This window comes from Saccopteryx bilineata, chromosome 3 (genome assembly GCF_036850765.1).
Source record: "Saccopteryx bilineata isolate mSacBil1 chromosome 3, mSacBil1_pri_phased_curated, whole genome shotgun sequence".
Lineage (NCBI taxonomy): Eukaryota > Metazoa > Chordata > Mammalia > Chiroptera > Emballonuridae > Saccopteryx > Saccopteryx bilineata.
In genome coordinates this window covers 265767301-265772320 of record NC_089492.1, presented here as the reverse complement: position 1 = coordinate 265772320, position 5020 = coordinate 265767301, and the positions used below count along the sequence as shown (strand labels likewise).

At 42.8% G+C, this 5020-nt stretch overlaps 1 pseudogene; it reads right to left on the bottom strand.

The window, feature by feature from the left end:
• Positions 1–3936: 3936 nt before the first annotated feature.
• Positions 3937–4461, bottom strand: LOC136329142 (transcription and mRNA export factor ENY2-like; annotated as a pseudogene).
• Positions 4462–5020: the final 559 nt, after the last annotated feature.

Sequence of the window (5020 nt, the reverse complement as noted above, 5' to 3'; positions counted from 1 at the left end):
ACCGATGTTCACTTTGAAACAGTATTTTGAAGCTGTGGGGAAAATGGGCCAGAGAGGGTGGGAAACAAACAGTCAGGAGGCTATGGTAATTTTTTTCCTCTTGTCCTTCTCCCCATTCGGTCATGAACTCTGGAGGAGAAGGACTCTTTCTAGCTTTATCTTAACAATGTGCTCTCCTTGCAGGCACCCCAGCCTCAAGGCTGGTTGGTGGTCAGCACATTTCTGTTGAAGAGGTTGAGTAATCTCAGATCACATTGCTTGTAAGTCAAACCAGGATTCAAATCTATACCTTTTCGATTCCAAACCCTGAGGACTTTCTTTGAAAGCATAATGAAAATCTAAACAAAAATAATTGGTGTTCATTTTTTGGATTCATAAGTTTCCTCCACACGGTGATTTTGTTAGAGTGTCATCTTGATATATGCTAAGGTAGTTGGTTTGATCCCTGGTCAGGGCACATACTGTACAAGAATCAACCAATGAGCCTGATCACTGGTGGTGCAGTGGATAAAGTGTCAACCTGGAAACACTGAGGTTACCGGTTCAAAATCCTGGGCTTGCCTGGTCAAGGCACATATGGGAGTTGATACTTCCGGCTCCTCCCCCCTTCTCTCTCTCTCTCTCTCTCTCTCTCTCTCTCTTTCTCTCCCCTCTCTAAAATGAATAAATAAAATCTTTTTTAAAAAAGAATCAACCAATGAATGCATGAATAAGTGGAACAACAGATGTTTTTCTTTCTCTCAAATCAATCAAAAATATTAAAAATGATTTTAAAAAAGAATATCTCAATTATTAGTTTTGCCAAACTCTCTGTGTCACATATAATAACTTGTCATATCATGTGTGAATTGAATAGCAACTTAATTATTTTCCCGTCTAGTCTTCAAACTTTTTTTTTTTCCCAAGTGAGAGGAGAGGAGATAGTGAGATAGACTCCCGCATGCGCCCCTGTGGGGATCCACCCAGCAACCTCATAGCGGTTGATGCTCCAGTACCCAGATATCTTTAGCACCTGAGGCAAATCTGGGACCAACCAAGCTATCTTCAGCCCCCCAGGCCACACTTGAACCAATCTAGCCATTAGCTGCAAGAGGGGAAGAAGCAGAGAAAAGGGAGAGGGAAGGGAAGAGAAACAGATGGTCGCTTCGCCTGTGTGCCCTGACTGGGAATTGAATCCGGGATGTCCATATGCCGGGTGCTCTTCCCACTGAACCACCGGCCATGGCATGACTTTTTATTATTTTGTTTAGGACTTTTACATCCTTTATTCATGAATTAGACTACTCTGTAATACCCCTTTCTTGTATAGTTCTTGTTTGTTTTGGTATCAAGAGTATACTGACTTGGAATATTCCATCTTCTCTGGAAAAATTTATATGAGATTGAAACGATCTGTTATTCCTTGACTGTTTGGCATAATTCACCTGTAAAACCATTTGAGATATATATATATAAATTTTATTATTATTTTTCTTTTTTTTCTGAAGTTGGAAATGGGGAGGCAGTGAGACAGATCCACCCGGCATGCCCACCAGGGGGCAATGCTCTGCCCATCTTGGGGCATCGTTCTGCCGCAATCTCAGCCATTCTAGCGCCTGAGGCAGAGGCCACAGGGCCATCCTCAGTGCCTGGGCAAACTTTGCTCCCCTTGGCTGCGGGAGGGGAAGAGAGAGACAGAGAGGAAGGAGAGGGGGAGAGGTGGAGAAGCAGATGGGAGCTTCTCCTGTGTGCCCTGGCTGGGAATCGAACCCGGGACTCCCTCATGCCAGGCCGACGCTCTACCACTGAGCCAACAGGCCAGGGCCATTATTATTTTTTTTACAGAGACAGAGAAAGAGAGTCAGAGAGAGGGATAGATAGGGACAGACAGGAACGGAGAGAGATGAGAAGCATCAATCATTAGTTTTTTGTTGTGACATCTTAGTTGTTCATTGATTGCTTTCTCATATGTGCCTTGACTGTGGGCCTTCAGCAGACCTAGTAACCCCTTGTTCCAGCCAGTGACCTTGAGTCCAAGCTGGTGAGCTTTGCTCAAACCAGATAAGCTGCCGACCTCGGGGTCTCGAACCTGGGTCTTCTGCATCCCAGTTCGACACTCTATCCACTGCACCACCACCTGGTCAGGTTTGATATATTTTATTTTGTGGGAAGATTTATAACTACTGACTTAATTTTAAAAATCACTTTAGAGGTATTTAGCTAAGCAGGGGTAGTCAACCTTTTTATACCTACCCCCCACTTTTGTATCTCTGTTAGTAGTAAAATTTTCTAACTGCCCACCAGTTTCACAGTAATGGTGATTTATAAAGTAGGGAAGTAACTTTACTTTATAAAATTTATAAAGCAGAGTTACAGCAAGTTAAAACATATCATAATAATTACTTACCAAGTACTTTATGTCGGATTTTCGCTAAGTTTGGCAGAATAAATCTTTATAAAACAACTTACTATAGTTAAATCTATCTTTTTATTTATACTTTGGTTGCTCCACTACCGCCCACCATGAAAGCTGGAACGCCCACTAGTGGGCGGTAGGGACCAGGTTGACTACCACTAATAAAGTTTTGAAAGTTCTATTTCTGTTCACCCCACCTCCCAACTAATATGCTGATGATGATCAGTTATTTAGTTCTGTTTTGTTAAAGAAATACCTCCATCTTTTTTTTTTTTTTTTTTTGTATTTTTCCGAAGTGAGAAGCAGGGGAAGGCAGACAGACTCCTGCATGCCCCCAACCGGGATACACCTGGCATGCCCACCAGGGGGCGATGTTTTGCCCTTCTGGGGTGTTGCTCCGCTGCACTCAGAGTCATTCCAGTGCCTGAGGCGGAGGCCACGGAGCCATCCTCAGCGCCTGGGCCAACTTTGCTCCAATGGACCCTTAGCTGTGGGAGAGAATGAAAGAGATAGAGGTAAAGTAGAGGGGGAAGGGTGGAGAAGCAGATGGGTGCTTCTCCTGTGTGCCCTGGCCGGGAATCAAACCAGGGACTTCCACATGCTGGGCCAACGCTCTACCGTTGAGCCAGGGTCTTTTTGTTTTTATTCATGAAATATTTTATTATTATTATTATTATATTTTTGAGAGAGGAAAGGAGAGAGATGAGAAATATCAATTTGTAGTTGTGTCACTTTAGTTGTTTATTGATTACTTCTCACTACATGCCTTGACCAGAGAAGCTCAAACTGACCTCTTGCTCAAGACAGCAGCCTTAGGCTCAAGCCAGTGACCTTGGGCTTCAAGCCAGTGACATTTGGGCTCAAATTAGCAACCTTGGGATTATGTTGTTGATCCTGCACTCAAGCCAGTGACCCCATACTCAAGCTGACACTAGCAACCTCAGGGTTTTGAACCCAGGACCTCAGAATCCCAGGTTGACAACTCTATCCACTATACCACCACCAGTCAGGCTCATGAAATATTTATTAAAATAGCATTTAGGGGTCCTGGCTTGTGGTGGCACAGTAGATAGAGTTTTGACCTGGAATGGTGAGGTTGCTGGTTTGAAACCCTGGGTTTGCTGGGTCAAGGCACATATAACAGGCAATCAGTGAACAATGAAAGGGAAGCCACTATGAGTTGATACTTCTCATTCTGCCCACCTCCCATAAAATCAATAAAAAAAATCTTTAAAAAATAACATTTAGGGGGAAAATAATATGATACATACATCACTACTGAAAACTGTATACCATCATACAAAAAAGGATTTTATTGCCCTAGCTGGCTGAATAGCATGGTTGGTTAAAGCATCATCCTGAAGTACAGAGGTTGCCAATTCAATACCTAGGCAGGGCACATACAGGAACAGATCGATGTTCCTCTCTCTCTCTCTCTCTCAAAATTAAAAAAAAAAAATTTATTGAGATGTTGATTTCTAATTTATGGCAAGTTGTACCTTCATAAATAAAACCACCAAACAACATAGTGTATTTCCATCTTAAAGGCTGGCATGCTGAGCAAGGAATGTTCTTATTCTTTGTAGAAGCTCCTTCTTTACGCAGTTCAGTACAGGCTCTGCCTTTTGCTGTGATTTCAGCCACTAAGTTATCACAGTAAGGTGTTTTAGTCCTTTCTCTTTAATTACCTCTTTACAGTGTGCCTTCAGTTGATTCTTTCAGCAACATTCAATTAATTTAGCTTTCAGCAACTCTTTGAGGCATTCTCTTTTTTTTAATTTTATTTATTCATTTTAGAGAGGAGAGAGAAAGGGAGAGAGAGAGAGAGACAGAGAGGGAGAGAGAGAGAGAGAAGGTGGGGAGGAGCTGGAAGCATCAACTCCCATATTTGCCTTGGCCAGGCAAGCCCAGGGTTTCGAACCAGCGACCTCAGCATTTTCAGGTCAACACTTTATCCACTGCGCCACCACAGGTCAGGCGAGGCATTCTCTTTCTGCAGTTTCTATTAACTATTGATTAATCCCTGCTCTCATCTGCACATCTTTGTTCATCTTGCTGATCACCATCATTGTGGGTGAAGGGTGTCCTTCCCAATGATGAAATGACCCATGTGGTAGGTCTGTTACCTACCTCACTCTTTGTCTGCCCAGACTTTACCTTCATCTTTTTTCAACACTGATATAGGCACCATCTCCAATTTTTCTCTTATTCTGTTTTACTGCGATCTATTCTTTTTTTTCCAAAGCACTTATCTTTTTTTTTTTTTAAGATTTTTTTTCATTTTATTTATTCATTTTTAGAGGGGGGAAACAGAGGGAGAGAGAGAGAGAGAAGGGGGGAGGAGCTGGAAGCATCAACTCCCATATGTGCCTTGACCAGGCAAGCCTAAGGTTTCGAACCGGCGACCTCAGCATTTCCAGGTCGACGCTTTATCCACTGTGCTACCACAGGTCAGGCTCCAAAGCACTTATCTTGAAATACATATATCAGTGGTGGGATTCAGCCAGTTTGCACTGGTTCAGCAGAACCAATACCTAATTTTTTGTTGAATTCTGCAAACCGGTTGTTAAAATGGTACTGGTGATCCAGGTTCTTTCTAAGGTGGGTGCCTGGACAGCTGTCCAA